The sequence below is a fragment of the Bubalus bubalis genome, chromosome 20 (genome assembly GCF_019923935.1).
Source record: "Bubalus bubalis isolate 160015118507 breed Murrah chromosome 20, NDDB_SH_1, whole genome shotgun sequence".
NCBI lineage: Eukaryota > Metazoa > Chordata > Mammalia > Artiodactyla > Bovidae > Bubalus > Bubalus bubalis.
Window position 1 is genome coordinate 21322036 of NC_059176.1, and position 10625 is coordinate 21332660.

General features: G+C 38.9%; 1 non-coding gene across 1 annotated transcript; it reads right to left on the reverse strand.

Moving 5' to 3' along the window:
* Window positions 1-789: 789 nt before the first annotated feature.
* On the reverse strand, window positions 790-897 carry LOC112581055. Its single transcript, XR_003105495.2, has one exon. It is a non-coding gene; the product is annotated as a U6 spliceosomal RNA (small nuclear RNA).
* Window positions 898-10625: the final 9728 nt, after the last annotated feature.

Here is a 10625-nt window from a genome sequence, read left to right on the forward strand (position 1 = left end):
ATGATGCTAAAGCTGAAACTCCAGTACTTTGGCCACCCCATGTGAAGAGTTGACTCATTGGAAAAGTGTCTGATGCTGGGAGGGATTGGGGGCAGGAGGAGAAGGGGACGACAGAAGATGAGATGGCTGGATGGCATCACTGACTCGATGGACGTGAGTCTGGGTGGACTCCGGGAGTTGGTGGTGGACAGGGAGGCCTGGCGTGCTGCGATTCATGGGGTCGCAAAGAGTTGGACACAACTGAGCGACTGAACTGAACTGAACTGAACTGAACTTATGCTAGGTCACAAATTGCAAGAAACAGTGAAATTACTATGTCTCAGGCTTTTTTTTTTTTTAATTTTATTTTATTTTTAAACTTTACATAATTGTATTAGTTTTGCCAAATATCAAAATGAATCCGCCACAGGTATACATGTGTTCCCCATCCTGAACCTTCCTCCCTCCTCCCTCCCCATACCATCCCTCTGGGTCGTCCCAGTGCACTAGCCCCAAGCATCCAGTATCGTGCATCGAACCTGGACTGGCAACTCGTTTCATACATGATATTTTACATGTTTCAATGCCATTCTCCCAAATCTTCCCACCCTCTCCCTCTCCCACAGAGTCCATAAGACTGTTCTATACATCAGTGTCTCTTTTGCTGTCTCTTATACAGGGTTATTGTTACCATCTTTCTAAATTCCATATATATGTGTTAGTATACTGTATTGGTGTTTTTCTTTCTGGCTTACTTCACTCTGTATAATAGGCTCCAGTTTCATCCACCTCATTAGAACTGATTCAAATAAAAATATGGAACGCTTCACGAATTTGCGTGTCATCCTTGCACAGGGGCCATGCTAATCTTCTCTGTATCGTTCCAATTTTTAGTATATGTGCTGCCGAAGCGAGCACAGTCTTTTCTAAAAAAGCTCTGAGTGAATACAATTGTTTTCTAAGGTCTTTAATTTAAGGATTTTTTGCTTGTTCTTAAATCAGTCTTTAGATTGCACACAGTTGATTTTAAAACCAGAATGTAACTTTCTGAACTGGAGATAAAGTAAGGACAATCTTTAGGTTAAGCGGTTAAGAATTAGTGCTTATAAATACTAACTAAACAATTGGAGATATGGAAAGAAACTGCCTGGCTGCAAACTAAAAAGTTATTTGGTTAAAAAATCTTACTGATTTTAGAAGAAACAAACTTATAAGAGATGTGGAGAAACACTCCCGTCAACAAACATTTTGGTGATGATCAAGAATAAACTAGAAATCATAATGTGTCATTTCGGGATGTTCTTACACATACTTTTTTCTTTGGAAACTAGCTTATTAGCAATTTCCCCCCATTTTTCTATAGAAAAGAACCTACTAGATCAACCACAAAGGGAACAATTCTTAATACTGGACTCCATATATAAGTGCATGGCAAAACTACACATGGATGAAGGAAACAAGGAGAAAGATAACAAAAAAACAAAGCTTGTCCCAGGAAATAATAAGAATTTTTTTTTCAAAAGAAGTGTGTAATAAAGGACATCAATAATTCTGAGATGGTTCTAAAATTTTAAATATGCAGGGATGAATTCATTCAAGAGAGAGGAAATTAATTAAGCATTTATAAGGGTTACTGTCTGCTCTTTAAAACTAATCTTGCTTAAAAGAATTAAGGAATGAATTTTGGAACACGTTTAATATGGTTATAAATAGGAAGTTGCACTAAGTATTTTTTTAAGTCTTTATTGAATTCGTAACAATACTGCTTCTGCTTTATTTTTGGTTTTTTGGTCATGAGGCATGTTAGCTTCCCGACCAGGGATAGAACCCGCAACCCCTGTATTGGAAGGTGAAGTCTTAACCACTGAAAAACCAGGGAGGTCCCCTGCACTAAGTATTTTTGAGTGTTTTGATTGAGATGTGAGACAGTTGAGAAGAAACTATGAGACAGTTGATGAAGTTATTCTGAAGAAAAACAACTTATTAGAAATCTGAACATCTAAGACTATAATAACCATTTCTTCCTAGGAAGAACTATTTCTAAGATACTTAACTGCTTCTGAGGCCCTGTTTTTAAAGATTTCCAGTCACTTCTCAGTTTACAGTGGAAATATTTTTATGTTTCAATGTTTCTCACATTGGTGCTTGGCTGTGGGAGTAATGTGAAGGTTGTGAGCACAGAATGTCTGTTTATTGATGACAGCAGCATCTGCTAAGTCAAACTTGCAGAGCTAAATGAAAAATTTGTCCCTGTATTTTATGTCCTTTTAAGCAGCTCAGTTATTTTCAAGTATTAGTGTGTATAAGAATTATCTGCAAGAAATTCTTTAAAATACAGACTCCTGGGTCCTATAACTCTCTCCTCCAGAGCTTCTGACTCTGTTTATTGGCTGTAGGACTCTGAAACTGAAATTTTTCGAAAGCATTCCAAGTGAGAAACAGAGCTTAGTACATCCATTTTACCTTTTCCTCCTTATTCTTTAAGATTTACTCCCCTAGAATTTGGGGCTTCCCAGGTGGTGTTAGTGGTAAAGAAATCACCTGGCAATGCAGGAGACATAGAGACATGGGTTCAGTCTCTGGGTTGGCAAGATCCCCTGGAGGAGGGCATGACAACCCAGACCAGTGTTCTTGCCTGAAAAATCCCATGGACAGAGGAGCCTGGCAGGCTACAGTACATAGGCTGTCAAAGGGTTGGACATGACTCAAACAACTTAGCACACACCCTAGAATTCTGTCTTACCATACTTTGTCAGTTCTTTTCTCCTTGGCTACAGTCTGAAATTTAACTTCTCCCTTTTATGCATTAAACTTTAATAAATTCAGTCATCCAATTAACGTTTCAATTCAGTTAGTTCAGTGGCTCAGTCATGTCTGACTCTTTGCAACCCATGAACCGCAGCACTCCAGGCCTCCCTGTCCATCACCAACTCCCAGAGTTCACCCAAACCCATGTCCATTGAGTCAGTGATACCATCTAACCATCTCATCCTCTGTCATCCCCTTCTCCTGCCCCCAACTCCTCCCAGCATCAGGGTCTTTTCCAATGAGTCAGCTCTTTGCATCAGGTGGCCAAAATATTGGAGTTTCAGCTTCAACTTCAGTCCTTCCAATGAACACCCAGGCTGATTTCCTTTAGAATGAACTGGTTGGATCTCCTTGCAGTCCAAGGGACTCTCAAGAGTCTTCTCCAACACCACAGTTCAAAAGCATCAATTCTTTGGTGCTCAGCTTTCTTCACAGTCCAACTCTCACATCCATACATGACTACTGGAAAAACCATAGCCTTGACTAGATGGACCTTTGTTGGCAAAGTAATGTCTCTGCTTTTTAATATGCTGTCTAGGTTTATCAGTTTTCTATGATGTGTCAGACACGATCGTGGGCATTATTAGGTGATGTGGGGACAGTGGAGGTTTGCTGTCAGGAAATGGGGACAGTTTTGAGGAGGACAATTCTGATGAGTCCTGTTCCTTCGTTAAATACCTATATGTGATTTTTTAGGCCTGATCATGTGTGCATGCTCAGTCGCTTCAGTCATGTCTGACTCTGTGACTCTATGGACTATAGCCTGCCAGGCTCCTCTCTCCATGGGATTCTCCAGGCAAGATGCTGGAGTCGGTTGCCATGTCCTCCTCCAGGGGATCTTCTGGACCAAGAGATAGAGCCAGGCTAATTTCAGGTTCTCAGAAACTGCTTTTCTCTTTCTTTGGGCTAAATATTTTATACAAATTATCATGATATGTTGTTATTCTAATTGGTAAATACAATTATTATGTTTATTTTCAGATGAAGAAACTGGCTCAGAAAAGGTTATATAACATGCCCAGATCATACAAGTAGGAAGTGGATGGAGGTGAGAGTCCATCTTGGGTAGTCAGATTAATGAACCATTGCTCTAAAAATTACTATGCTCCACAAGATACAGCTCATCTCTTGTGAGAGCCTTTGTGACCCACTGTAAAGAGCGATATTGCATAGGAACTTGGAATGTTAGGTCCATGAATCAAGGCAAACTGGAAGTGTTCAAACAGGAGATGGCAAGAGTAAACGTTGACATTCTAGGAATCAATGAACTAAAATGAACTTGAATGGGTGACTTTAACTCAGATGACCATTATATCTACTACTGTGGGCAGGAATCCCTTAGAAGAAATGGAGTAGCCATCATGGTCAACAAAAGAGTCCGAAATGCAGTAGTTGGATGCAATCTCAAAAACGACAGAATGATCTCTGTTCATTTCCAAGGCAAACCATTCAATATCACAGTAATCCAAGCCTATGACCCAACCAGTAACACTGAAGAAGCTGAAGTTGAACGGTTCTATGAAGACCTACAAGACCTTTTAGAACTAACACCCAAAAAAGATGTCCTTTTCATTGTAGGGGACTGGAATGCAAAAGTAGGAAGTCAAGAAACACCTGGAGTAACAGGCAAATTTGGCCTTGGAATACGGAATGAAGCAGGGCAAAGGCTAATAGAGTTTTGTCAAGAGAACGCACTTCTTATAGCAAACACCCTCTTCCAACAACACAAGAGAAGACTCTACACGTGGACATCACCAGATGGTCAATACTGAAATCAGATTGATTATATTATTTACAGCCAAAGATGGAGAAGCTCTATACAGTCAGCAAAAACAAGACCAGGAGCTGACTGTGGCTCAGATCATGAACTCCTTATTGCCAAATTCAGACTTAAATTGAAGAAAGTAGGGAAAACCACTAGACCATTTAGGTATGACCTAAATCAAGTCCCTTATGATTATACAGTGGAAGTGAAATAGATTTAAGGGTCTAGATCTGATAGAGTGCCTGAGGAACTATGGAATGAGGTTCGTGACACTGTACAGGAGACAGGGATCAAGACCATCCCCATGGAAAAGAAATGCAAAAAAGCAAAATGGCTGTCTGAGGAGGCATTACAAATAGCTGTGAAAAGAAGAGAAGCAAAAAGCAAAGGAGAAAAGGAAAGATATAAACATCTGAGTGCAGAGTTCCAAAGAATACCAAGGAGAGATAAGAAAGCCTTCTTCAGTGATTGATGCAAAGAAATAGAGGAAAACAACAGAATGGGAAAGACTAGAGATCTCTACAAGAAAATTAAAGATATCAAAGGAATATTTCATGCAAAGATGCGCTCAATAAAGGACAGAAAAATGGTATAGACCTAACAGAACCAGAAGATATTAAGAGGTGGCAAGAATACACAGAAGAACTGTACAAAAAAGATCTTCATGACCCAGATCACGATGGTGTGATCACTCACCTAGAGCCAGACATCCTGGAATGTGAATTCACATGGGCCTTAGAAAGCATCACTATGAACAAAGCTAGTGGAGGTGATGGAATTCCAGATGAGCTCTTTCAAATCCTGAAAGATGATGCTGTGAAAGTGCTGCACTCAATATGCCAGCAAATTTGGACAGTTTTTATTCCAATCCCAAAGAAAGGCAATGCCAAAGAATGCTCAAACTACTGCACAATTGCATTCATCTCATACACTAGCAAAGTAATGCTCAAAATTCTCCAAGCCAGACTTCAGCAACACGTGAACCGTGAACTTCCAGATGTTCAAGCTGGTTTTAGGAAAGGCAGAGGAACCAGAGATCAATTGCCAACATCCTCTGGATCATCGGAAAAGCAAGAGAGTTCCAGAAAAACATCTATTTCTGCTTTATTGACTATGCCAAAGCCTTTGATTGTGTGGATAATAATAAAGTGTGGACAATTCTGAAAGAGATGGGAATACCAGACCACCTGACCTGCTTCTTGAGAAACCTATATGCAGGTCAGGAAGCAACAGTTAGAACTGGACATGGAACAACAGACTGGTTCCAAATAGGAAAAGGAGTACGTCAAGGCTGTATATTGTCACCCTGTTTATTTAACTTATATGCAGAGTACATCATGAGAAACGCTGGACAGGAAGAAGCACAAGCTGGAATCAACATTGCTGGGAGAAATATCAATAACTTCAAATATGCAGATGACGCCACCCTTATGGCAGAAAATGAAGAGGAACTAAAAAGCCTCTTGATGAAAGTGAAAGAGGAGAGTGAAAAAGTTGGCTTAAAGCTCAACATTCAGAAAACTAAGATCACGGCATTCCCATCACTTCTTTGCAAATAGATGGAGAAACAGTGGAAACGATGTCAGACTTTATTTTTCTGGGCTCCAAAATCACTGCAGATGGTGATTGCAGCCATTAAATTAAAAGACGCTTACTCCTTGGAAGGAAATTATGACCAACCTAGATAGCATATTCAAAAGCAGAGACATTACTTTGCCAACAAAGTCCGTCTAGTCAAGGCTGTGGTTTTTCTGGTGGTCATGTATGGATGTGAGAGTTGGACTGTGAAGAAGGCTGAGTGCCGAAGAATTGATGCTTTTGAACTGTGGTGTTGGAGAAGACTCTTGAGAGTCCCTTGGACTGTAAGGAGATCCAGCCAGTCCATTCTGAAGGAGATCAGTCCTGGTTGTTCATTGGAAGGACTGATGCTAAAGCTGAAACTCCAATACTTTGGCCACCTGATGCAAAGAGTTGACTCATTGGAAAAGACCCTGATGCTGGGAGGAATTGGGGGCAGGAGGAGAAGGGGACAACAGAGCATTAGATGGCTGAATAGCATCACCGACTCAATGGACATGAGTTTGAGTAAACTCCGGGTGTTGATGATGGACAGGGAGGTCTGGCATGCTGCGATTCATGGGGTCGCAAAGAGTCGGACACGACTGAGCCACTGAACTGGAAGTGGAACTGGCTGTAGATTAGAGAGAGGCAATTCTATTAGATGCAAGGTCACATCTAGTCTTAGATCACACCCTTTGGGCATGAGCAGTCAGTCTCTTTATCACTGAGAATGCTGTTCTTAAGCTTTTGAATCCAGATCCAACAAAGCTTACCTGATGCTGTAAAGTTGAGGCAAGGTCTAATTTAATTATAGAAACCCCAAACCCAAAACTTTACTCCCCTTTTAAAGTAAAAATACAAATCTAGCTCCTTCCTTTTAATGTAGTAGTTCTCTTCTTTGCTACATGGTTTTAATAATTCTTATGTTCTTTGGAAATCAAATAAACACTAGATAAAAAGAAAAGGAAAAACACTTTAAAAAATATTTTTTAAAAAATTGAAAAGTAACCATGTTCTGTTTCTTTAGCTATAACTGAATAAAGAGCAGAGCATACTATTTCATATGTTTTGTTTGATTATATGTACTCTTAGTAATAATTATGGATTTGGTCAGAGTGGCAGAATGAAATGATATTGAAGTATAATACTGGTGGGGCACTCTGTGGAGTAGAAACAATTGCTGTTTGAACAAAAGCTAGAAATTTTAATGACAAGTCTCGCCAACATTTAAAGAGGATATGACAGGCATGAAACTAATACCAAGTGCTCTAGGTTTTAAATGGACATAAACACCCTGACCTTGGATATGCTACTTAAACTCTATTATCCTCACATTCATTTGTTATGTACAGGGATTAGACTAACTGATCACTGAGATCTATTTGAGTTTAGAATTCTATAACTCTCATGTATAATTTTTTTTTGCAAATTTATCAATTTTTTTTATTGAAGTAGAGTTGAATTACATTGCTGTTTGTTGCTGCTGTACAGCAAAGTGATTTGGTTATACATATATGTATATATTTATGCATTCTTTTTTTAATATTCTTTTCCATTATGGTTTATCATAGCATATTGAATATAGTTCTCTGTGCTATGCAGTAGGAGTTTGTTGTTTATTCATTCTATGCATAAAAGCCTGTATTTGCTAGCCCCATCCTCCCACTCCATCCCTCCCCCTTGATAATCACCAGTCTGTTCTCTATGTTATGGTTCTGTTTCTGTTTCATAGGTAGGTTCATTTGTGTTATATTTTAGATTCCGTATGTAAGTGGTATCTTATGTTATTTGTCTTTCTCTTTCTGACTTACATCACTTAGTATCATAATCTCTAGCTGCATCCATGTTACTACAAATGGCATTTTTAAAATCACTGAGTAGTATTCCATTGTATATACGTGCCACATCCTCTTTATCCATTCATCTGTCAATGGACGTTTAGGTTGTTTCCATATCTTGGCTATTGTGAATAGTGCTGCTATGAACATAGGGCTGCATGTATGTTTTTCAATTAGAATTTTGTCTGGATCTGTGCCCAGGAGAGGGATTGCTGGATCATATGGTAACTCTTTTTAATTTTCTGAGGAATCTTCATGTTGTTTTCCACAGTGGCTGCACCACAGTGGCTACATTCCCATCAACAGTGTAGAAGGGCTCTCTTTTCTCCATACCCTTTCCAGCATTTGTTGTTTGTAGACTTTTTGATGATGGCCATGCTGACTGGGGCAAAGTGGTACCTCATTGTAGCATTGATTAGAATTTCTCTAATAAATTGTGATGTTGATTATTTAGGTCTTCTACCCATCTTTGGAACTCATAAAATAGATATACATTTTCATTAAGGTCAAACATGAATGAAAATTTATCACCATGTGTATACTGCAATAAGAAAAGGCAAAACAAACTCCTGAAATTGAAAAGGATTCATCATTCAAGGTGATTTAAAACTAGATAACACTATAATGGAAAACTATTTTATGAAATTAATATAACATTCCAAGACTATGTTTCAGATTTTTTAAAATCACTTTGCTGATAAAGGTCTGTAGAGTTAAAGCTATGGTTTTTCCAGTAGTCATGTATGGATGCGAGAGTTGGACCAGAAAGAAGGCTGAATGCCGAAGAATTGATGCTTTTGAACTGTGGTGCTGTAGAAGACTCTTGAGAGTCCCTTGGAGAGCAAGGAGACCAAGCCACTCAATCCTAAAGGAAATCAACCCTGAATATTCATTGAAAGGGCTGATGCTGAAGCCGAAGCTCCAATACTTTGGCCACCAGATGTGAAAAGCTGACTCACTGGAAAAGAAACTGATGCTTGGAAAGATTGAGGGCAGGAGGAGAAGGGGGAGGTAGAGGATGGCATCATAGACTCAATGGACATGAGTTTGAGCAAATTCCAGGAGATAATGAAGGACAGGGAAACCTGGCATGCTGCAGTCCATGGGGTTGCAAAGAGTTGGACATGACTTAGCAACTAAACAACAGTTGTAGTTGTATGTGCAGACTACAACACTATATGGACTATGGCATCACATATGCAATATATATGGACACTCTGCTGATGCTTAGTATTACTTTTTCTAGTTGAGTACTCCAAAAATAGTTGCGTGGTGTCTTATAATGTCACCATCTGAACAAATAGAAGACAATCCATGTTAGAAAAAACTACAGGTGCTTCATTTATTCCCTAGTCTAGTGGTTAGGATTTGGTGCTTTTACTGTTGTGACCCGGGTTCAATCCCTGGGCAGAGAACTGAGATCCCACAGGACAAAACCCAAAAAACAGATTAAACCAGAAAGAAAAAGTAGAGGTGAAGGCACCATCTGCTGGTGACCATATGCAATTTCAAGAAATTTGTATTCTTTGACTCTACTACTGGAATCTCCAGTTTGGAAAAACCTGTGGGTTCAAAAGTGGGAAGGAAAATACTGGCTGTTACACATTAACTAGTGATTAAATTGATTAATGACTGAAGACAAAGTCATAGGTTGTTTAGAATAATTGCCCCTAGATAGTCCCTGGAAAAAGTCCAAGGTCAGATATCTTTGGGAAATGTACACAAATGCCACTCTTAAAGATTCACAATGAATATTAACATATTAAAACTCTTGACAAATTAAGAGACCTTTTTTACATAACTGGCATTTCCAGACTTTATTTGACCATGGGACCTCTCCTTCTTCCTCTTTTTAATTCGCTGTTATTCAGCCACTCAGTTGTGTTCTACTTTTTGTGACCCCATAGACTGCAGTACGCCAGGCTATTCTGACATTTTCAGAAAATACCAGTTTGAAGTAATTATCTTAGGAGTATTTGCTTTTAAAAAAGACTTTTTCTGTGGGGGGATTTATGTCAGATTTTATAGTTTTACAGTCAATCTAAATACATATGAATGATACTGATAAAAACAGTATTTTATAATTGTTTAAGTTTCATGCTCAATTCATAAATATTTGGGGGAACAGTCATTTTGTGCTAGGACTTACAGGGTGGTGTAACTGAAAGCAAACAGTTATAATCAGTTGCATGTTGGTAAATGTTTAACTAGTATCCTTCAGGTTTACATATTGATCTAAAATGCCTTGGTCTAGGGATGTCTATAATTAAATAGAAAGCCAGTAAAGATTGTTTTGGGAGATTTTCCCTTTTTCCAATTCATTGTCTGACTCCTTTCTCAGGAGCTCAAGAAATGTTCCATTCTTTAAAATGGCCATACTCTTCAAAGCAATCTACAGATTTAATGCAATACCTGTCAAATTGCCCATTACATTTTTCACAGAACTAGAACAAATAATCCTAAAAATTTTATGGAACTTCAGAAGACCCAGAATTGCCAAAGCAATCCTGAGGAGAAAGAACGAAGTTGGAGGCATAACCCTCCCAGACTTCAGACATGACTACAAAGCTAGAGTAATCAAAACAGTGTTGTTTTTTGTTGTTCAGTTGCTAAGCTCTTTGAGACCAGAATACTGCAGTGGGTTCTCCAGGGAATCTTCCCAGACCAGGGATCAA